Here is a 25,642-nt window from a genome sequence, read left to right on the forward strand (position 1 = left end):
ACTACTTGAACACTGCTTGTCAGAACCGTGCGCGCCTCGTGGAGAGCAGATGGGACGCGCAGCAGATGTGCCCAGGAGCAGCCAGACAGCCCACAAAGAGGAAGGGAAAGCAAAGGAAAAAGGGAAGGAGGCGAAGACGCACCATGGCCTGACAATCACGGCCTCATCAGCGCAGAGCAGCCGATCTGGCTATGCTGTGGGACAAAGGAAGCAGACAGATTGCACACGTTCTGGTGTACCTCGATGCCACAACTGCACAAAGCTATTGATGAATATCAATGGTGACTTGTTTGTTTGCACAGCTGCTGTCGTTGGGTGACGGTTTCACCATCCAGCAACCGTACAGCCGTTGAGCTAGGCAACGCTGACAGGATGACAATCAGACAAGCCAAACTCTGCCAAGCTGATAACGCTGCACAAAAGAATAGCTAGCTTAGGAAGCAAAGCTGTGATCCCAAGCTACGGCAAAGGGGAGAGCCCTTGTGGCAGGGGCCACGGAAGGCACAGATGGCACCAGTACAATGCCTCAGCTCTGACAACAGCATTCGGACTCGGGAGGAGTGACAGCATAGCTAATGTGCTGACAGGTTTGGGGTGGTGAACTCGCTGAGGCTTCTGCTGCCCCCAAAAACAGGTAAGAGCCTGAACAGAACTCACAAGTAGTGAAACCTCTCGCTGAACACAAGGACCCCTTCACTGCCAAACCCATACTCACAGAAATACGGCCATGCACCATTAGCGCTGGCGCAGACTTGTGTGAATTCGGGAAGGGCCACAGCACCAGGACAGCACTTTCCCATGACTACAGAAAAGGGCTACCATACAGACTTCTTTGGTGACAATAAATACACCGTGTCAGCTTGCCAGAAAGCTGTGTGCGTTCATAAGCCAGGAGCTAGACTAGTCATTTTTCCAGAAAGTAATTAGAGGGATGCAGTTTTCATCCTTCCTGTAGCTGCAGTGCTGAAAGGTAATATCTGTTCTATAGTCTATAATAAAGTAAAAAAGGATGATTTCCAAAAATATATGTTTGTAGTAACATATACATATACTTTCATATTTCCTTATTTTGTTTCTTTATAAGTATACTTTCACGTATTTGTAAAAGCAGAGTCTAAGACCTAATCTCACTTCTGCCACTGATCTTTCATGCAACTTCAAAAAAAGTCGTTATCACTCTTCTGCACTCTACTGTTAAAACGTGGCATTTGTACACTATCACAACTATCAACATCTACTATAACATAGGTACTTTCCTATAATATAAAGATGTTAAATTATAGATGATAGGTACAGGCATGACAATAACAAATACAACATAATTCTTTACTTGTGATAAAATTAAACCTTGAGAGTAGAAGTAGTAATTTTTGCTCTATTATTTTTTATAAACTAAGTAATAGCAAATTAAGTTTCCAAACATCAGGAAGTGCCAGCAGTGTAGGAGCAAAACAGTTCAAAATGTACATCACTTCAAAGAAAAAAAAAATCTTCTGTGTACTATCACAATGATCTAAATAATTAAATTTTAGTGCCTTTATTTTTTAGGCAAGGAGAAAAATTGCTCTTCTATTGCTGCCCCACTGTTTCAAACAGGCATTTTAGGCAGACAGGCAACCGATGCTACATGCTTTACAAGTATTATGGGAAAATCCCTATTAACTAACTAGGTAACAACAGTTCCTAAATCACTATGATTAAAGCTATGAACTCACCACCTGAAACAGCTCCCTGACTATGGGGTAGTGTAGCACATCATATGTAATGGAAGCTGTTAAGAACATTTTTGTCATTCGCCACCATTCAAATTTTCTTTGAGAAACGGAAAGCAAGAAATGGAAATAACTGAAGGTAGAGTGAGACCACGCATAGGTAGAGAGAATGATAGATGCAAATGTATCTGAAAAAAATCATAACTCTTCCTCATATGGGCTTAACAATTAATAACTTTCTAATCTATTTAACAGCATCTAGTTCAGCTTCCATCAAAAAGAGCTTGTACGCATTAGGTCATAGCAAAAAATTTTAATAGTTCTCTTGTGTAAGTCTCTAACTAAATTTCTTAGATGTCTGGCTTGTAGGAAAACACCAGTCACAGAAGCATGTGCAGCTGAAAAGCTGTCTGCTTTCTTCTCTGGGAGGCATTAAGCATGGATTGAACAGTGACAGTAATCACCCCTGGCATATAAAAGCCAGGGCGAGGAGGGGATGTGAGCCTGTACTGTTCCTTACTTCCTGAGCTCCAGCTCCGCTGTGGGGCTCTGGGCAACTTTTGGAAGGCTCTGTTCCCCAGAGCACAGGCTGTACCCATGCCCAGAGCTCCTCTGGGGCAGCACACGCACAGGCTGTGCAAGGAACACAAATCATCTTAGTCCTAACAGCTATTTCTCAAAGATGTTCATTCTCTTACTGTAAAAGATCAAGAATCTCTCTCATCATTTACCACATACACTTACGAATTCAAAATGATCAAGCTGTTTGTACCACCCAATAGGCTAAAAGAGAGAGAACGTAAAGAAATCAGAAAATTACGTTGTCTCATCCTTCTTTCACACTGCAGCTGAAGATAAAATTTTGTAACAGATAGAAAAGGATGTAGTAAGAGAAGAACAGTGATAGTAGGAGACATGCAAAGTGAGTGCCTGCATACACACACGCTCACTTTGGCACGCTTCAGGTTTCCATACATAGCCAAGAAAGAAGAGGAACGTCTTGAAGTCATTCTTCATCCACGTGCAAACGGATGTGGCTCAGCTGCTGCCCAGGTGAGAGCACACACGAGACTCCTTCTCCTGCGCAGCACATGAGCACTGGCTTCCATCTCTGCATGACGAGAAAAGATGCACCAAAGCACAAAGGGAAGGGGCAAAGCTAAGGCTTGCTTGCTTGCCAGCAGGGCTGATGAAGGCTTTGTGAAGGAGGAAGTTTAGCAGAAGACAGTCTAACTGTATTTCATACCTGAGTCAAAAAATACAGCGTGACACTCCTCATCAAGTATTGCATTTGAAAACCAATACCAATGAATCTATGACACCAGGCAGTAGCATTTACATTTTCTTTCTAATCCAGTATTTAAATACCCCTCAAAACTTCCTTCAGGGCACTTTTGCTGGTAACTATTGTATGAAAAAGCTGTAGGCTGTCTGGGATCTCAATTTCTACTGCATGGATGATGGAACACCTCATCAGATGTCCTGATCCAGGAATCTTCCTAACATACCCACTGCTGAGTCAAAACAGGACCCTCTAGTAGCTTACAGTAAATGGTAGATCAAAAGAAAAAACCTACAGCTTCTCTTTATCAGATACCACTGTAAAGTACTCTGGTTTGCAACTTTGTCTAAGCCAAGAGACAAGAGCACACCCCGAGATGGGGCAAGTAAAGGCAGGAGGGCGTACAGATGGGGAGGGAGGGAACAACCCCATCACCCACTCCATAAACAGAAGCGCACGGTGAGATCCACCTCCCAAACAGTATTACTGCCTTTGAAATACCCCGAGGCTGCTAACCAGCGGGCTGGGAACATAACCCACGCACAGAATGGTTTGTCATGCCGACACACCACCTGCAAACCCCAACAACACAGAAACCCTCACTCGGGGATCGGCACAAAGCTCTACAGCACCAAGATGCCTCCAGCTGAAAATCACTCCAGAGCTTCTCTCAACAGAGGTATCCGAATGGCGAGGTGAGAAAGCAAATTAGCCACGGAATTCACACCATTGCAAACATCTCGGGCAGAGGAAAGGTAGATGCTTCCCATATAGACGCCTTCTATGGCCACTACGTGTTCCTACAGACCTTTGCCCACAGTTGAGGAGAGCAACAGCTTCACGCAGAGCTCAGCAGTCCAATGTGCCCGGCCGGCTGGCCATGCACTCACATGCACAACAAACCTCAAATCAAACCCTGGTTCCAAGTGCAGCTTTTGCTGGAGCATTCACGCTTTTTTGGCATGTAGTCCTACATGACATCATCATGTGGGAAGCCATATGCTAGGGATAAAGTACACACAAACTTGAATTGGCTTAACAAATGTTAATTCTAAGAAAAACTCTCATCAGATTTGCTCATCGTGATAACCAGGTCACATTTTTAAAAAGAAAAAGCTTGCCTTCCCCTCATCCTCTTTTGTTTTGTTTGCTTGGGTTTGGGGGGGGGGGTGTTTCGTTGTTTGTTTATTTTTTTAACTGCTCTCTGCACAGCAACTTGATTTTTAGCCTCTAAAGAGCCAGTGTCAGTTTTCATCCAACCAAGTAACTACTAGGAAGCTTTCTGTTTATGGTCAACATTGCAGCGTCCTCCCAAACGCAGATCCTGGAAGCTTTCGAAAAGACCAATTAAATTTATATTAGCGCCTCTTTTGTGCAGATGACAAGTCAGTGAGTAGCACTTTGCACCCAACGCAAACAAATACTTCTGGCAAAAAATACATCCTTAAAACAAAGTAATTTTTTATTTCTTAAATTGCGCTGACACTGCAAAAATCACTAGAAGCAATGAAATGACAGAGAGCCTGAAGACAAGAGTAACTGCCTAATTAAAAGAGTCTACGCTGTATCCTAGTAACCCAGTTATCCACAGGGACTCTCTTCACTGACACATATCCTTAACTGTGCCATGCTGACAAAGGAAAAACACCCTTGACGAAGCGTTAAGTTGGTCAGGTCAGCAGGCTTGTCACTCCAAAATCAAATTACTTCAAGGAGTAAATGGAAGTCCAAACCTGCAACACCTAAAAGCCGCTCCTTTGAGAAGTCAATTTACAAGACTTGTGTTACACAATGCATGATGATAAGTCTGAAAAGATAAGATTTGCAACCTGCATAACACCAACACTGTCTAGTGGAAGGTGTCCCTGCCCATGGCAGGGGGGTTGGAACTAGATAGTCTGTAAGGTCCCTTCCAACCCACACCGTTCTGTGATTCTAAGATCACTCTGTACTGAACTCACAAAACAGCAACTTCATTGCTCCAAGGCCAGATCATAACATGCCAGCACATGCTTCATTTTTCAAACAGCTGTATATGCATAAGCAAATAAAACTGAAAAGCTCCTGCACAGTCGGATATGAAGGCATTTAGTGGTACTCACAGTATGTATCACTCGGCAAATCAAGTCACAAGAGAGAGAATCTGTCAGTGCATTTTCACAGAGAATGGAGATTTCACAGAAAAGCTGGGAAAGACAGAACAGTCTCAGCTACCGCAGCCTTTGGGGCTGAAACTAAGTGCTTACCAAGAGCTGAAAACATGAAAGAAAAGGGACGCACAAAGAGATGGAACAGATGTTCAAGAAGTACTTTAGGTAGAGGTTTGAAATACATTACCTAAGATTTTTCTTTACAATATGCAAGTTTTATTGGCCTTGATCTCACTTGGAAAAAGAGAGATTTCAAAAAAAAAAAAACCCTCAAACCTGTAATAAATAGAAAAACATCACTGCACAGTAGCATAGATCAAATTTCTGCTATAATTTATTTCCATTTCCAGAAGATAACTCCCTTGCAAAACCACTATGGAAGAATAAAAAAGACAACACAAGTACTATTTCAAATTAAAACAAACCAACCAAATGACCAAACACACACAGAAAACACACCCCCACACTTTTCTGCCCCTTCCCTATAAGGCTGTTAGGTTTCAGCATCCACTGCACAACATTTGCAAATTCAATGCAAACATCCTTACTAGAGAACCTGGAACTGCACTCGTTCTAAGAATAATTATGATATAGTGTAGTATGTTTCCTTATGTAAGTACCTCAAGATTTAGCAATTAATTCTGGACTTTCTGTCTTTTTCTCCCTAACAACATCCTCAAAACAGGACAAGTAAAGAAACTGGAGTTGCTAGCATCTTAAGAGAAATGAAACTTGCCGATAGCCTTTTCTTCCGTGTCCTTAATGCAATACAACAAGCGTAATCACCGCTCTCTGAGCACTCTACTGGAAACAGGTTATCCTGAGCTACTGCTGTCTAAGCTTTCAGACCTGGGGCCAAGTTCGTGACCAACACAAATGAGTTCAACTCTACTGGCTCCAGCAATGTTGCATCATCTTTTTCCAGTGCTGAAGTTGGTGCTGTGGGACCACAAGTTATCAGCTGTAGAAAAACACCCAAAATACCAAGATGTGAGTCTTCTTCAGTACTTTAGTCACTCAAGATGCATGGGGCACTCCAAACTTAAGAGAAAGAAGCTGTGGAGTCACCCAGGTCCTGGTAATAAGACCATCCTGTAATAAAAACTGCAGTTTCTGCAGAGTCCTAGAAATTTCATGGCCTCGGTTAACAGCAGAAATAAAAGAATGAGTAACGCTTCAAGAGTAGCAGAAACAAATCAGAAGAAGGATCTGCTGTAGGAAACAGTGAACACACAGGTAATCCAGAAAAAGAATCTAGAGAGAATATTTTTACTAGAAATATGTATAGGAAAATCAGAAAGGTAATGAAACAACTGCAAAGGACAGAGAAATATGAGAGTGGAAAGCGTTACTGAGTCCTACCTTATGGGGCTGTCTGCCCACAGCATTTTTTTTTTTTTTTGTAGGAACAATTGCTCTTCAGAAACATCACAAAGTAAAACTTCGTCATTAACATATTGGGAAATACACTACAAAGCCAACAATAAAAATAAGAGACAAGGAATCTCCTCTCATCGAGACTTAACATACGGAACACAAACTAGAAACAGAAACGACTTGTTGGGAACCAGACCGGTTAACGCGTCTTTCCCAAGCCAAACTGCTAGCAGAGGGCGACCGAACCGTGTTTTGGAGCAAATGGGCATTAAAGAACGCAGACAGCCACAGCACAGCCACGTTAGCCTCGGAGAGACATTGCTGCTGTAACTGGCATTTGTTAGTGCCACGAAAGAAAGTGTATTTTCCTTAAAGCAACAGGAAGAAAAGGAGGCGGGGCAAGGCAACGATAACCAAACTCTGCCGTATCCAGTAACATCCATCACCGCACGCCCGTCACCTTGGCTGCCGTAAAGCACCCCATTAGGGTCAGACTTCTCAGGCTCCTGTAAACAGTGCCATGTTAGCTTGGCTGTGAACTGTTGCCAAAGCAAACGGTGACACTGAAGAGATGGTCCTTCTAAGTCCTTACTAGGCCCTTTCCTGGTCCTTTGGCTCCCTGGGCCATCCCCTTCAGTTCCCCATATGCTCTGCTGCGTAAGGTTCCAACCCATCTCCGTTACTGTCCAGTAAAGCCGCAGAGACGGGAGCCAGCGAGGGGCTATAGATTGCAGCACAATTTATATGTGCACCACGCCAGCTACCAGAGATGGCACCGCTAAAGGCACTCCCCACTGAAAAAACCTGGGCCAGGTCTGGACTCCTCGTCTGAGTCTCACATCTCATTAAAATCCTGCTGATACTCATGCACACTGGAGAACGCAACTGGGAAACAGGGCTGAGATGGATTCTGGCTGCATAGTCTCAAAAGACAGTTTTAACAAAAACATTCAAGGACGCCAACACTGGTCTCATGGGAAGACAGAGGCTTCTTAATTCAGACCTCGGTATTTGTTTTGAACCAATCTGATCTACATTTGAGGACAACCTGGAAAAATTTAACCCAGTGAAGCACTGATGAGTTCCTTCCGCATGTGGGACTCCTCAGGACAGTACACAATGTTTTTGGAAGCTCAAAAAGATACTCCTTAGATCTGAACTGAACTTAAAAGTGGGGCTTTTCATTTATGATGTTGTCGATAGCTTCAACCTAAATATCATCACATTAAACCTGGTGAAGCCCAGAGCTCCTTTCATATGGGGCATGCCTCAGGACAGCACACTACATTTGGGAGCTGAAACAGCTTCCCATTGGATTCTAAACCGAATTTAGAAGCTGGGGGTTTGATGTCACGAATAGCTTTAACATTCCTACTTGAAAAATATCACTGCATTGAATCTGGGCCTCCACAGCATGAATGGGGCTGCTGGTGTTCCCCACAAGGTACCACAAATTTGACACATCTCCCTGCCTTTTACAAAATATTCCAAGAGGAAGGAAGTAATTCAGTTACACCCGTAATGAGGGTAAAGGCAGAACTGTGGGTAAGCAAGAGTTTGGTTTTGTCAGGAATCACGACAGTAGTTCCAAGAATAAAAACAAAGTAAAGGCAAGGCTGCTGCTTATTCTTTATTTGCATTTAAACACAAATAAATAGGTATGGTTTTCCTAAATAAGGAACAGACCCTTTTCTAATCAAACACACACAAGTATTATCCTTTATTGCATGCTTAGTACAATTTACAGTAATTGTACACTTTTGTTGATTGAAAAAATAAATCAGTTTATGCACTTCATGTCTTCAAATGAAATTAAAATTGCTGCACGTTAATAACTACTTTCACTTTTATTCTGGATAACGTTAAAATAAAAACTATCACTGGGTAAAGAAATAACATCAATATGATAATTTCCATAGGGTATCAGCCTAAAGAAATTTGCTGTTCAGAAGAATTCTATCTGCAGTGAAACAGGTTTAAAAGAATGGGAAAAAGAAATACACTAAGTTTTTCTAGTAAGTTACCGGGTACTTGAGCTACGGTATTTACAATGTACATGAACATTGTTTGATAAGTCCCTTACAAAGCTGGAAAATCCACTCCTGGCTTGAAGGAAAGAGGCTGCTACAGGACAGCACATTAGGTATAATCAGACACACTCTTTTAGAGCCAACACTGGCTTCCTTATGTTGGGATTCTTCCCCTTTCTTTCATGGAAGTGATGAATTCAAGATTCTGGTTGACTGTTGATGCATTCTCCTAATATGCTAATCCCTGGAAAAATAACATTACTCACTCTACGTCCACATCTTCGAAACCAGAGCAGAAGTACCAAGATGAGATACCCCAAGCCAAAATTTTGTAAGCAACTACCTCAAGAACTGTTCAAAAAAAAAAAAATATTTTTTTTTTTTAAATTTGCTTCAAAAGCAAATACTTCCTACGGAAAAGAATGGCCCCCAGTAAAAGAGGATAAAGTATTCTATAATCAAGCTGATTTCAATTATTTAAGAGGCTGCATCATGCGTATGGCTATTTTATTTTCCCTTAGATCAGCATGGCCTTTCACAAGTCATGCTGCTTAAGCGACTGTGATTGGAAACGGCCAGTGTTTCTGGATCAGGTCACAACACAGATACTCTGTGCTACTTTGCCATGTGTAGCCAAATTAGTATAAAGTTTTTATTTATGCTAAAGGAAAAGCAGGTCAGTTTTACACTAGTTATGAGGTACAGTTTAATCTGTTTCACTCCCTGTGGTTTCAAATGCCCCTCCAACAAACAGTCACTTGGGAATGGATTTGTAGCCTAATTATCTCTAACTGCGATATTCCTACTATCCCACTAAGACTCTCTTGCTGTAAACTGACCTAAGACAGAGACTGGCAGGAGTATAGCTACCATAGACCTAAGGCATCATTTCTCTGCTTCCTGGATAGAAAAAAGGCACTTCAGCGAGGTTCCTTCCAAATCCCTCCCCCTCCCTCCCCGAAGTATAAGAAATCATTCTGGAAATAGAGAGAAATTTCTATTTTCTTTTTAAGGAGAACAGATGGGGCCTAAGAAGGTCTAAAGAAGAGATGATTTTGGAGTATATGAGCTTGATCATCCTTTGCTTTTACCCTTACACAGGTATTCACACATCTATAAGGTGCTGTTACCCTCACCTGGGAAAATTTACACACAGCGCACAGCAAATAACTGCCTACGCGGAGAATTCGGTCCATTAACTCATGTTGGTCTCATCCAGGAAAAGAGCACGGTGCAGAGAGAAACTGTTCATTAAAATGAAAAGAGAAAATGCACTGGGAACATGACAGTTCGAGCTTTACTCTCAAATGTACTGTATTTAAACTCTCCCATTTGCCTTATTCAACCTTTGGAGTAAGATTTCTCTTATTTTGTGCAGACTTTTTCGTGCAGGGCCCACACTGCACGGCACCCAGCACAGTGGTACAGCTGAGATTGGCCCCTCCAGTGCAGTCCTGTGCAAAGCACCCTGAGCGCCGTAGGAGCGCTCCTGGCCAAGCTGCCTGCACAGGCTTCTGCAGGAAGGTGTATGAATACAAGTCGGTTGTCTCATGCTGTGATACTAAAAAAGGAAAATAAAGAGCTTTCTGTAACTTTGTGTCTGGTTTTGGATGCTGTACTTAAAGAAAAACACGATCTAATTGCAAAGAACCCAAAGAAGCATACAAGAAAGGACAGAGGTTGTCTAATGATCAAATGACTGAGATAAAGTTGGGATTAATCATCCTAAAGGAAAAGTGATTACAAGGGGAATAAAATATGCCAATTGTTTTTAAGCACATGTGAGGTTACACCAAAGAGAAATAACCTCTTTCCCACAGCTATACTGGACAGCTCAGCAGTCCTAATAGCCATTAGGATGAGTTTTCCAAAGGTCAATGTTGCTCTATATTGGAAAGCATTGGTCCAGATGGTCCAGGAGTTTCCATCACTGGAGGTCTTTAAGAATAGTTCAAACCACCCCATCAGGAATGATAATCACAGCTGATTCTTTCTTTGAGGCTTTGAGACTTCTTTTCAGACCTATTTCCTCTGATGCAGGCTGTTCAGATGCACTGTAGAGGAAAATCAATGTCACATGTGTTTAAAAAAACCAAGTTGAAGGGCTAAACCTTCTGTGCAGTTCTCATACACAGAAAAGCTTTTTTAAAGAAAATCCAATAAATTGTGTCTATGAATATCCAGACTTTCTTGCTACTTGAGAAAGGAATTTCTCCAGGTTCTGTTAAATTAGAAATGTTAGCTTATATATAGTGAATTGTCACCATAAACATGAGGTTGCCAAGGAATAGGTCAACTAACACACTTAAAGGTACGCTGAGCAGGGATTATAATCAGTGGTTATATGGAATTCCCTAATCCTAACTAGCCATTGATTGTCAATGGGAAGTAAGCAAAGCACACACTACTCTCTAAGAGCAACAGAACAACACGTTCTGTATTGAGATGCATAAAAGCATATACAAACAACTTCACACCAGTGAGGACCCGGCAGTAAAAGGGACCAGTGTTTGAAGGCAGTATGTGTATGACTTCGTCACCAGTTGTGCATCCTCTGTGGTGAATGTGTTATTTACAGTACCTCTAAACAACCACAGGACTCATTATAGAAGCACAACTTGTTTAGCTGTGCTGTCAGGGTCCTTTCTCAAGTGAGGCAAGCCTCCAAATTCTCTCTCTTGCCTTCCAGCACTGCCCATTCCCTTTCAAATGCCAGACTGTTAAGTCCTTGATTACCACTGGAGTAAAATTGAAATCAAACGTTCTGAAAGCCTCAAATGAATAAACTAATATTTCCACCTGTAAGCAGAATACAAGCAATGCCCCAAAAACTCTTTCCACATCACCCTACTAGCTTAAGAAAGGAGAAAGAATTACAATCAGCTTCTTAGTTACAACTACAAACATTTTCAAAGCACTACAAGACAAATGCCTATACAATTGCACAGTCAAGGAAGTCCTCCCCATCGCAGACGCATACCAGTTTCGACTTCACAATGCTATTTCACTCTCTCTTTCCCCACCCTGCTGCTTCCCACAATACCTACCTGAAGGATAAAACCAAAGTAATGAAAAACATTCTCAGCTGCTTTGGACTCCTGCAGCTAGCAAAGAAGTTTCTTCAGCAACCTAGGCTGTGGTTATCCTCAGCTGCACTTCGAGACCTACTTGGTTCTCCAAAACTACACACATTTTTATCAACTAGTGCTGCCCTGCTAACTGAGATTAAAAGCAAAGTAGGACAGTTCCTGCTGCTGTGGAATGCTTTAAATTCCTATCACTGCTGACAACAATTGCGTGAGAGAAAGTTGTGAGCATATACTGCACACAGGACTGAAAAAATTTCCCCAAACTCATACTATATGACGCTTCCACCTGAAGGTCAGATGAGAAATGAGTACAGACAGCTATGCTTCTGTGCTGGAGGGTTACGGCTCTGGTGCCTGCAGCAGTGCTGGATGTTTCAGCCCCATTAGGAAGGCAAGAGGGGCCGTCCTTTATTGGAAGTAAAACTAGAAGAAAAGCTATACATGCCTCACCCTTAGAGACAGGGCTGTTCTAACATCACCATCCTAGGAACAAAAAGTGTGATTTGCCTCCTCTAGTACACACTGCCATCTGACAGGCAGAATAGTTAAAATGAGATCTCTTGGTGATGCTTCTAGTTATAGTAGGTGAAAGATGTTTTGCTGGTACTTGCTGTTTCATGGCACCATGTACAAGCCCCTAGCAGAGATTCAGACTCCAGGCCCTGGCAACACCTGCTCCATGGCATCCTGCTTCATAAAAATTACAGTAAGCACTGGTAGGAGCTTTGCCTCAGCCCTAATTTTCTAAATTAAATTTATTTTAAATTACTGAAACTAGACCCAGAAGATTTTGAGTGTGTCTGTGCTCAAGCTCCTTACTCCTTCCCTGCACAGCTGACTGCCTGGCACCACTTCTATTTCAGACTTAGATTTCGTTCATTTACACACATACACACATTCATTCTTTATTAATCAGGATTTGGAAAAAGCTAAAAGCATATGTCCATGTAAGCTTCCTACAGCTTCTAGAGTAACACTAAGATTATTTCCAACAGCATTTTCCATTTTGGTCCATCAGATCACTGCATAATTTAACCCGCAAGTGGTTTTGCTTATTCTCTCTCCAAATGAATGACAAAAAAGGCCGAACTTAGTACCAAACTCAGCTAAGAGATGCAAGCAGTAGTGCTCCCATCCAACAAATCTTTGTTTTAAAACACAGCCAGGTCTGCTACACGTTTCAGTCAAACCACTGCCTGCTTAATAAAGAAACAATAACCACAGAAAAAAAGAGATATATTAGCTCAAGTATTCACAAAGGCAGAGTACAGTCATCTTCACAGGCAGCTCAGCCACCAAACTACAAGCTTCCTTGAGACCCTCAAGGTCCAGGCGTCCCTGTAATTACCCCTATAATCTTCTTATGTACTCAAAAATCTCTGCTAACACTAGTCATCCAAAAAAAAAAAAAAATCACTTTCACACATCTTGCAGCACTCTCAAACGAATAACCACACTTTGTAGTAAAGGACCAGTTATCTTTTTAAGGGATAGGAGAAAAGTATTCAAATCCAATGCACTATCTGCGGTCGGCAGTTTTAGCTTTAGCAGTTTCCGTGCCCGAAGACATGGGATGTACCTTCATATTCGCCAGGTCTCTGAAACTTCACATTATGGAAACCACCTTAAGATGAAAGCAAATGAAGGGGTCTCACGCCATCAAAATCTACAGTTAAAGGTCTAAAAAAAACCCAAAACAACCAAAACGCAAAATATCAAACATCTATACAGACACATTAACATGCATGTTAGATCTAATATATAGATACTCATAGCACAGAACACATCAACATGTTCTAGATCGGTTCTAAGCCCTCGCTCCCACACAGCTGAGCTTAAAGCTGTGACATTTCCCCAATTTCATAGCCGGAGACTCAGTTCTTGTTTCAGTAACATCTTCAGACTGTCGGATCGAAGTACAATGAATTGCATAATGCTTATATGCAAACTCTGCCATGATTTCAGAGAAACTTAAATCCTCACCTCTATCTCTCTTCTCTCTCCACTTCCCCCAATTCTCAAGCAGCAACTTAAGTTAGGATGAAGATCTCCACGCTCTTCTGAAGATTTCAAACAACCTGGCCCACCTTTAAAAATTCTAAGGGCCTTTGGGCATAGTAAGTGAGAGATCACCTTAAGGAAGGCTACAAGAAAACCAGCCAGAAATCACGACTCCAGGCACGTAAACAAAGCATGCTGTTCATCCTGCCAGTAGAAGGCAGGGGAGGAAAAAGGGCACTGAGGAGCATGATTCCCAGCCCAGTCTCTGGGAGACTCTGCAGCAGCTTCCTTTGCGGACCCGCTCCTACCAGCTGCCAAGGACACACAGCTCTGCCCAGACCGTAACCTCAAAAATCACTACTCTAAGCCTGCTTTCCAAGGGAATGTGAAGTAAGTTATTCTGCATTCTGTCCTCCCCAGTAACTTCTGAATCCAATGGCCAAAGAAGAGACTCAACAGAAGTCTAGCAACTCAGAAATAACCAGTTTCACACATAATTCATTAACATAGCCATCTGAGATGAGGAAAAAAGTATGAATTAGTCATTCACCTGCCCTTTTCTCCACTCAGGCAGAGCTCAGCTTTTAACACGGAGTTGGGAGCAGACTGGCTGGCAAACTTGCATGTCCACAACTCCAGACATAGCACCAAACATACTGCTTCTTGCCCTCTACACGTATCTTTCTGACATTGATCTGCTGTTACTGCCCTGACTGGACAGAGATGGAGGGAAGGAGAGGGAAATGGGGCACTAATATCTAGGCCCTGGGATTTCTGAATTCTGCCCATCGTGGAAGAGATCTATTTCAGACCAAGCTGCTCTTTCATCCACCCACTTAGTTATGTTCTGCACAAAAATCCCCAAATCCACCTAGTCACGACCACAGTTTTCAAATGGCTGCACAAAACGCTGAACCTCATCACTTCAGAGAACGGATCCTTCTTTCAGGTTACTTCTGCACATGGACCGAGCAGTCAGATACCTTCAGATGCAAAGCTCAACCTGGCAAACTACGCAGATGTCCAAAAGCAAGAGAACACAGTGGGTTTTCACCACAATGAGAAAAGAAGAATTATCCACTCATTAGTCAAATAAGAAGATTAAAACAATGGCTTGACAAGAATGATGATAACGCTATAAAACTGCTCCATTATTCCAACCCCAACTTCTGTTCCCATTACTGAAAGACTTCACAGGCAGACAACAATGGCAGCCCATAAAGCAGACTCCACATTAGTCACAACAAATTTTCATCCTAAGATGATCTCCTTTGATAGTCCCCTCTTCTGCTACGACCAATTCCTGTATTTCAAGGAAATCTGTCCCCTCCTAAACCCTGTTCCCAGCTTTAAATACCACAAAAACTTCTTGACAGTAAGCATGGTTTCCATCTGGTTTTGATAATGGAAGGGTAATGTGCAACTACAGCATTGCCTACGCTTCAGCCTGCAGCCTGAAGTCCTCTCAAGGTTGATTGTCTGTTTCCTTCCACTGAACACTTTGTTCACTTCAAAAAAGAAATAATTTAATTAATACAAAATGTAAAATGAGTGTCTTATCTGACAAGACGTAAGAGAATCAGAGAGAAGTAGAATTTATGCTTACGTTTTATCATACAGAGTTCTAAACTAAAGTGGTAAAGCAGACTACAGTTATCACTTGGACCAAAGGCTGGAGTTACTTAGCACCAGGCACATGTTATTCTCCGTTCTCTGCAGGTTTCCTGCGGACACCATGAGTCAGATTTAAGTAATCGCTGGCAATAGACTGCATCACTAGGCACTAGTCAAAGCCCTGTATTCCGCATCACTCAGGACAAGAGAAAAGGCTGTAGGATATGGATCTTCATTGTGATCCAAAGTATTTTTGCCCCCTTTAACTAATTTATGTGCACAATTAAATTATGAGTATAATCACACATTTAAGTTATTTAATGACTTGACTTAGAAAATCTCTAATTAGGCTCTGCAGTGCTCATCAGAGAATTATCATTTCTGGATATTTAAAGCAGCACTGTATTATTTCACATTAAGAAGTTAGTCCTCTCAGCCTCGAAGGATCACAAATTTTACTTCTACTTCAAAGCTGTTAGCTAAAATTCTGCACAATCTGTCATAGGACCTAGATAAATACACCAAGCAGGCGAGATCTGGCCTAAAGGCAGGGTATTCAGCTTTCCCACATATGCTACACATTCTGGCTCGACGTCTTAAACTCCAATATGCACAGGTTAGCCTATGGAACTGGTAAGAGGCGGTTTAGGGGGGCGGATGTCTACAATCTACAGATTATTTTCCAAAATCACGTCATTGTAGATGCAAAAGATTTAGTTGGGAGCTATATGAGAACAGAATAACCACCATCAATTTATCCACGTTATGTCAGAAGCCAGGCTGTCACACACTAAGCAGCAAAACTAAAGTAACCCTTGAAGAGAATGTGCCAAGACATGAAAAAGCAACACACCAAATATCTGGTTAAGCATCTGTTGAAAAAGAAGGTGTTTTAATATCAAACAAGGCCCTACCAGGAAAAAGTTATATAAACCAGGCTAAATCAGCATGTTATGCTAACTCCTCAGAAAACTCATCTGGTGCAGTACTGGGACTGAACAGGGTAACGATCTTTCCTGTCTCTCAAAATAACATAGAACCCTGCAGCCACCAGTTGCATGTCAGCTTTAAGTGAACTTTGATTAGCACTGCATCCAAGAATCCCACTGTGGGGAACCTTCCATTCCCTTCATCCCACCAGTAATTTAACTCCCATAAGGAATTAGAAAGGCTAATGAACTAAACAGCTGCATAGATTTAATTTCCGCATTCTCAGCGCATGCATGTTTCTTACGTTTCTTCCAAGCTGTGCAAGGACATTTCTGTTGCAGGAGAAAGAGTAAGAGGCTGAAGAAAAGGGGAAAGTCAGACTTTGGTGCAGTGCAGTGTAACAGTAAAGAAAACTATGCTGAACATCACAGAAACAAGAATAACACCAAAAAGAAAAGAAGTATCTACCACCTCTTAAAATTTCTGCTGTTTGAAATTTTAAAACAAAACCAAATTCTTCAGCATTAGTGTCAGTTTAGGATTCAATTAGTTTTTCTTTAAACATATTAAGGAAGCATCCACTCCTAAGTAGTGATAGTAATGACTGTAAATCAGGTTATTACCTTCAATTAATACTATCACTACCTTTATATTTAAAAGAGGATAGAAAAAAAGACCACAGTGCTTAAAATACTCTACACATGTCACCTGCAGCAGCTTAAAATCACATGTGTGACCAAAAATGAAGCCACTAATTCTATCCCAAGGGAGAACAAATAGTGAGGGGTGAGACACAGTTCAAAGGAAAAGTCAAGGAAAATCAGGCCATTTTTAGTGTATCACAGAGCAGCAAGTTTAGATGAAATCCCAAGAGAGAACAAGACTGAAGAGATGCTCTACTGTCATTTAATAATGTAGCTGATTAGCTAGCAAAACATACGTATAATTTTTGGCTTGGTATTTGTCAGATAACTCACAACAGCAATCAAAGGCAAATCAGATGTCACCTCTTGCTTATTTCCTTATACCCAGAGAAGACTAAAAAACATGCAAGATGAGATGGAGAAGAAACATCACAAAGTACTTCATTGAGGTACCAAGAACGGAAGTACTGGAGCACTGCAGACACAATAAATGTAGTTTGAAACTGCACAGCATTCCGGATGATGGTAACCAGGACACCAGGCTCAGTCTGGCTAAGCTCAGTTATGAATGTGAAACAAGAACAAATGGTGATTTACTGATTAAAAACATCTACACCTCAACAAATCTGCTTCTTTTGCATTTGATTTCAGAGACTGAGAAGAGATAATGTAGGACTTATATCTATTTGAGAATGCATTTAGCTGGTAACTCCTGATGTACAACCTTTTTCCACTTTCTGTTGATCAGATTTAAAGTCTAAAAACAGTGCACTAATAAACAGTACAATTCAGCAGTGAATTCTGCTTGTCCTGGGTGATCTGCAGTGCCCCTCGCAGTCAGTTTAACTACTGCAAACTTTCAAACTCTGCAAAGTAAGTCTTTAATGCCCTGTCTTCAAGGGTAGCTCTGGCATGCAGGAAAAATAGGATGCAATTATGTCAGCAAAATTGTTTAAAAGGCAGTAAGCATGATACAGGTGAGTGGCCTAGAAAGGGAATAGAACTGGTAAAAGCAGAATGATTTTGTTGGATTAGTGAGACACACTGACTCAGTGAAGAGTCCACAGTGTACCAGAACCACCCAAAAAGAGGAGCTTGGCAAGAGTGAGACCAGTGGGAGGAGGAAGTCAAGTGAGATGTCTCCCTGTTTGAGCAGCTGCAAACAGTTCAGTCACCTAAGCACCAACAGAATGCTAACACTCAAAAAATTAAAAAAGAGAAAAAACTTAAAAGAATAAATTAAATTAGGAAAGTTTCAATGTAAGCAGTTGAGCAGACAAAATCTGTCTAGCTGATGCTCTCCCTCTAGAAAGACATTCATGAGCATCGCTGATCTTAACAGTAGTAAAACTGTGTTGATGGTGCTGAATGCTTTAAAAGTAAATTATAACATTTGTTCCGCCTTTTGCTTCCTTCCATATGCTAACAATGTAAATCTAAACACACTTGGCATGGGTGGGGTTTACTTTAGAGGAGATCTTTGAGATTTTGTTTAAGAACAAATCACCGGCATCAGCCTGACATTTACGAGGACCGTTGCAACAATAAAACATTATCTGGCCTTCAGAATGAGGAAAACAACAATAGAATCTGAGTTGGCCTCAAAATGCTAGAACTTGAATTTGCACAGCAGACTGTGTAGTTTTGTTTTTTAATATGGGAGGGTACACTTCGATAGCAGCATATTTTTCATAAGGTAGTTTTGATTCACTATGCAGTCTTTTCATTTTGCTTTTTCTTCCCGTTAAGCTCTATGCTTGACATACTTCACCAGTAACTAAATTGTACCAATTAATATAACTTTAAAGTTCTACATGCTTCAGTACTGACCTGGTTATCAACACAGCCATATCACAGTACCTTCCTGCAGCTCCCACATCTGGCATGAAGTCTTCACATGCTTTACAATTTGCCAGTTTCTAAGCAAAGATTTAAGTCATAGTCCTCAGGGTGCAAGTCCAACAGAGTGCACCAAGTATGAGTCTGTCTTCATGAACACAGGCTTGAAGTTCATTAGAGTACGTCAAGCTACTTAGAAATGGTAGATTTATCAGCACCTCAAAATGAAAGCTTCAGAATGAAAGCATACAGTGAATAAAATCTTTGTGCATTTTGTGACTTACAACTCTAATTACTCCCTAGGTCCCCGAACTCCACACCTCTGGCAGCACCAAGAAACCTTACCCTTTCCACCCCTGTGCTTTTCCCTCTTTTTCTGTGTGCCTCCATCCTCTTTTCAGAACACACTCCTTTACCTGAGGCTCCGAAATCTCCTTGGATCCCCAACTCAACTTCAAAAGAGAGTAACATCCAAGTTTGGATGATGCCACATCATTCAAGATTCTCCCAACAGCTGATGGCCTAGTAAGCGTTATTTTAGCTTCTCTAAAGCAAAGCTCCAACAAATTCTCATCCTCAGCAGCACTTCCTTTTCTAGTCCTGCTAGTCTCTCCTTGATGCAGTGCCATGTAGTTGCACTATGAAAACAAGACAGAGCTGTATTATAAAAAATAACTGGCTTTTTGTCCTGTTTGTTTTAACTATCCCAGAAGGGCTGAGAAATCCTTCTCAAGACAGGAGTGCCATACAGGCTGCTGTAACTCCAAATTAACTTCAGTACATTCTACATTTAATGCTCTGAAAATTGTGAACGTTTTACTCTGGATCCCCATGTTCCCCATACTCGTTAAAACCATAAAGTAAATATTAAGCAACTATTCTTTGTTATTTTTAAAAGCTGTACCTCATGTTAGAACAGTATGTTAAACCCTTGGAGCTTAAGGGATCGCTTCATCTAATTCTTTTTTCCTCCTTCTGTAAAATGTAATCATGACATAGTATTGCAATGTAACAGCTGTGTTGGTGATACATTAAGATGTAATCCCTAAGACTGCTCAAAAACTACTATATTTTTCCTTTATAACCTCCCACCTTGCTACAATTCAAACAAAAAAGGGAGAAAAATTTCTGAAGACTTAAATCCTGAGATCCATCTGCCATCTCCCTCCTTTACTTCCCTTTTACTCTTCCACGTGGGCAAGTATAGATCATTTTAAATCCAAGGTAGTCGCAGTTTAGATGTACTCACCTTTATTCATCTAAATATTCAACCGCGCAGCACTTCATTGGCAACAGCCTGTTAGCTTTATAACACAAGAAGGTATGATTTTTATCTTTTTTTTTTTTTTAATCTATTAAGAGGACTTAGCAGACTGAAGCTGATAAAGAGCTTCCAGAAGAGTCTCACAACAAACCAAAATAAAAAACCAACTCCTTACCACAGTAAAGAATAGTCTGAGTATTATATGAATATCAAATATTTACATACTTCTAATGAATACATCGAATGCGGCTTTCACTTAAGTAATAGGTAACCTGTTGCAAATTAAAGGTTCTTTATAGTCATTCAGCTGGAAAGACAGAGACATCTGAACATAACATACACAAAAAGATCCAACTGCTAGTGGCTCAGAGATGGAGCAAGTGCCAGTGCTTCCAGAAGATACACTAGCCGTTGCCTAGAGTGTGAACACACTCCCCTAGGAGCTAATCAATGTAAAACCGACTGCTTTTCTCTATCTACGTGATTATTTCATGATTCCATAATCACACTTCGATATTCACAGAGTCCAAAGGGCTTTGCTTTCTGCAGACAAGTTTAATTTGCAGTTCCTAGCTTCACATATTTAGAGGCTCACCAGCCTGGCATTCTCCAAACCCTTTCTACCTTTAGAAGAATGGAAGTCTTAAAAAATGGGGATAAAGAGATGAGGAGCATTTTGTTTCTTGATTTTTAGGTAGTCATGTATGTTGAAAAAAGTATGAAACATTAAGAAAACCATACAATGAGAAACACGTGTTATTTCAGAAAATGTTAAAAAAAGAAACAAAACTCATGCCATACTTGAACTCCGCAGGCAAGGTTTTTCATTTAAGGCAGCAGTCTTTTAGTACATTAAATTTACTTCCAACCCTTTCCCTTCATCAGCAAGGGTTTGCATAACCAGATGTTCTTATACACTGCAGTTTACAGCTGCTCCATATGGAACTGCAACAATAAATACGCATAACTATGGAAACCAAAGCAAAGGTCAGACAAAAGAGTCAGTACTTTAGTAACCTGATACAACAGTTTAATAGTTACTGAACCTACATCTTTCCCAAATGAACCCGATTACAAAGTATGTCAAACATTCTGCAACCAAATGTTCTCTCTGTACTCTAAAAATTCACATAATACTTACTTTTTACTTAGAGAAAAGTACTTTGTGTTAAGATTGAACTTCTTCCTACAAGCTTCCATGTGCTCTCTGCCAGAAATAAACTACATTAAAAACTCACAGAATTCAACAGGTTATCAGCGGTACACCTCCAATCCTAGATTCTCCGAGATTAATCCAAGATCTTACTGAGCTACTTCTTCCTTTAAATAATCCTACGTTTATGTCATCCATACAGCAAGGACTTCAATCAATAAATAAATATCACTCGCTTTTTCAAACCATCTCCCTCTTTTGGTCACAGAAGAAGAAGTGGATATCAGCACTAACAGTTCAGGAACACTACAAACATAAGCTCTTTTACCTTGAAAGACACAAGGAATACTACATAGAGTATTTGCAGATGTCAGTATATAATCTTTTAGAGAGGAACAAAAATAAAATACACCTGCAATGGCATGCTCAGCTAGTTGGCTGATTTACTAAGTCCACCAAACCTGCCATTCATCCTGAACTAACAAGAGGACCTAATTTATGCCCCCCAAAACTCTCTTTCTTGCTATTGGCAGAACATTAACTCAAGAGAAATGGTTTTGTACAAAAGTATTTAGCTCTTAGCTGTTATTCCTTTCATGAGCAGGAAATGAAATTCAAAACCCAGCTCCCTTCTAGCCCTAAATTCAGTATTCTCTCCTCTAAAATGAAGCCTTTCAGACTCAGTTGGAGGCAAGTACTCTGAAAGGCACAGCTCACAATTTCAAGAGCAGAACTGTCAAATACTGTCCAGCTGAAATTGAGAAGGATTATTTATTTTTTAGCAAAACTGTAGTTGACTCTGCTCTGGTGCACATCACAGAATTAGCAAATGGCTACTTGAGTAAGGCTTTTAATTCAGAAACCTATAAGGCTTTAAACTATTTAACATAAAAATCGAACATTTTCCGAGAGGTCCTGTCCAATATGAATGGCAAACTTTAAGCACAAGTTCTTCTTACAACAATAAAGTTGGAGCACAATGGAGAAGTTTAAATATTTAATTTAGGCTGGGCTGTAAGTAATTAATTTTTTATTGATGCAAATCTGCAATTCAGCTAGAGCTAGACAGTGATGCAACCCATTCTGGCTGAAAGCAGGGTGAATTTCTCCAACACTGAATGGGATATAACCCCCCATCCTTTCCCAACACTGCCTGCTTTTACAGGGAGATCTCAGGCCATGACAGAATCAGAGCCTGGGCCTAGATGAAGGTGCATCCTCTGCTCATCATTTTGCTCACTATTCAAAAAATGCAGCTTGATGGCATATCTGGAATATAAAACTACAGCATCAATTTACACAAAACTATTCTTAAGAACGTGCTGTGTTTTGAGAATGACACAGGCAGGCAGAAGCTACTTTGCACTTAGTGCTCGTTGATGGTGATGGAACATCGCTCATCCAAACCCAACACTCTGAGGAAGTAGAAATGTTAGTATTTTAAAAAGAAACAGCTGCATTTCTATATGCAGAGCAAGACTACTTTTCTTAACTGCTAGCTCATCTAAAACTTGAAGCAGTCTACTCAAAGCAGCTAAGTTTCAGTAATCCAACAAATGTGCCAACAAGGGAAAATTATAACCTCTTCCAAGACCAGTCACCATTAAAGACAGATTATTTTCATTTTTAATGATTCTTAAATATTCTGCTGAAAATATATATTTAAAGTCAGCCTTGCTGCAGAATACTACTGACTCTTGACATTGCATGTGCTCCATAAAATTTACTTCTACTTTTCTAGGAAGCAAGAAGAGACCTGATATGTGCTGCTCTTCCAAATGCAAAAGCTCAGTGCTTCATCAGGTTCAAGGTTCTCAAGTTTTAAGTCATGCTGGTCAACCACCTAGTAGTGAAAAACCTGTACTGATGACATATGGTATGCTGTTGTGCTCCCTAAGATTACATATAAGCAAAATAAAGCATTCTGTGACCTCATTTTGCTGTCACACAGATGTGCATAGCCAGTTTTACAAGAAAGCCTGCGTATGTGCCATTTCCAGCAAAGTCCAGAAGTGGCAAGTGTCCAAGACACACGGAAATGGAAACATTTCAGCTACACCAGATGAACCAATTCCCATAACACCACTGGAAGAGGAAGCAGCGCACGCAGGACATGCTATAGCCACACACCTGTAAGTAAGGGTTCTCTGGTCAAGCTTCCCCCTCCTATTGCTGTGGATGTGTGGGGTGGCAAGGACCAGGAGTAAACACTGTTGGGCAGAGGAAGGATGGAGATAAAGAAACAAATGGAAAAGGAACAGTAATGCTTGCGGAGGTCTTCACTGGAGGAGTGAAGTGCTGCAGTCCAACAGATGCAATATATGCCTGCCCCCCACCTGAGGCAGAGAGGGAGGAATCCAGGCAGACCACCCAGCGACCTGTGCATACAGCCAGGAGAACACCAGCTCCATCAGCAAGGATTCAGCAAGTCTACAGATACCGGAATGAGCAGCCGGACCATCCAGCAGGCACGCAGGGTACCTGGGGTTGTACAGCATGGACTCAATGAGGCAGTTTAGTTGCTGTGGGGCCTCCCGGGCCTGGTAAAAGTCCAGATATCAAGAAAAGATCTCATGCCAACAGGAAAGAGCTACATGTTACACTAGAGCCACAAGGAAGGGTACACAGAGTGCATACTCCATTCTGACTGCCTGCAGCATGGACAAGTTTGGCAGGGCCTGTGTGTTGGCAGAGCTCACCTGGCAGTGATGCTGATGGAGCAGGCGCGCCCTCCCTCCTCCAACAGAAGCTTAATGATCCACTTTTTTTTTTTTGTGGTGGGTTGTTGTTTGGTTTTGTTTTTAAGTGACCACTATTCCTATGAGTCTTCCCCTTAGAGACAGACTGATGTTCCTCTCCATCCATCCTAAGATGTCCACTAGGGAGAGAAAGGAAAAAAACCAAACAAAAGAAACCCCCAAAAAACAAACAAAAGAAACCCCCAAAAAAACAAACAAAAGAAACCCCCAAAAAAACAAACAAAAGAAACCCCCAAAAAAACAAACGGAAAACACAATTACTTAACTGAACACAAGTGAAAATTGTCAAGGCCAGTGAGGATCAACATAAAGAGAAGGAACTGTGAGGAAAATCAAGCAGAGCAGTCCCAACATCACCCACTCCTCTCCGAAAAGGGGCAGAGTATTGTACCCAGAGGATTTCTGATCTAACCTAGCAGGGCTGTGCTTAAATTACTGAACAAGAGACAGGAACATGTAAATCAGATAATTCAAGTCTCTGGCACACAACTGTCTTCATGGGAAATGAGCTTTATAAAGTATATACAAAACAGACTGCACCTTTATTGACTAAATAAAAACTGCACACATCCTACAGCTACTTATTGAAGACTCCAGAGGCCACAGTGTAAACATCTGCAACACAGCACAAAGTGTTTGAAAATCCGATTATGCCAAATCATTAACGGCAAATGAACTAATGACTGGTTAGACCAAGTTTCTGTAACATTTGTCTTCATCAAGATTTTTCAGCAGAGGCCAAAATCTCAGTCAAAGTAACAGCTTACAGAGTATTAAAAGGGAACATTCATCACACTGAGAAAGAATGTTAAACACATCACTTCATGAAGTAGTCTTGTTTAGATGTTTAGCTACTCCATTACTTACCAGATTAATTTCATATTCCAACCATTCCCTCTCAACAGAAAGTAGAGAAAAATCCACATTGACAGGTAAGCAATTCAAATCAAATGTGGTGAAGTTGATTTCAACGTATTTTCTGAGGAATGAAAAGAAGTTGTTGAAATGGAAGCACAACTTCTAACTTCTGGGGGGAAGGGGCTGCGCCTGGGGGGCAGGAAGATGGTAACAGATCACACTGCAGAAGTGCTAGGTCACCTGTTACCAGTCTTACTCAATTGCTGATAGATACAGTTTTAAAAGTTCTAGGAAACTTAAAGAATGCTTTCCTTTTTTTGCAGATGTAAAAATACATTTCATAGTCTGAAGTCTTCTATATAGAAAGCTATTGTGAGACTGTAATGGTGTAGGTTAGAGTATCATGGGAGGAGAAGTAACAGCAAAGCAGCTCTAGGAAGTGAATTCCAACTGAACAGAGAAAGGAAAAGTGAAACTAAAAAAGCAGGGTGCCCAGAACACAATCACACATAAGGTTATTATTACAAAATTAAGGTAAACAAAAGTTTTAAAGGTAGGAAGTTCTCAAGCAGATAATAAATTAATGAAAATTTACTATATAAACATAATTATTAAATATATATTTAGGCATGTGTGTACCTAGAGAGAAATATCTGGACAAATAAAAATTTAGTCATCAGAACAGATATAACAATCAGAATTTTCTTCTTCATTGATAAAGAAGGCTGGAATAACTTTTTAAATAAGAACAACCTTTATACTTTGGGAATCCCTTCTTACATTTTTATTGATTGGGGGCAAAGTCATTTGCTACTTCCTAATAGTATTTCAGTTTTATTTATGAACCAGGAACTACAACAGGACATGTGGAGCATACTGCTGAGATATAGGTGACCTAATTTGTCTTCTACTGTATATGGGCCTGCCACCCACTGAAAAC

The sequence above is a fragment of the Eurypyga helias genome, unplaced genomic scaffold (genome assembly GCF_000690775.1).
Source record: "Eurypyga helias isolate BGI_N326 unplaced genomic scaffold, ASM69077v1 scaffold2914, whole genome shotgun sequence".
Lineage (NCBI taxonomy): Eukaryota > Metazoa > Chordata > Aves > Eurypygiformes > Eurypygidae > Eurypyga > Eurypyga helias.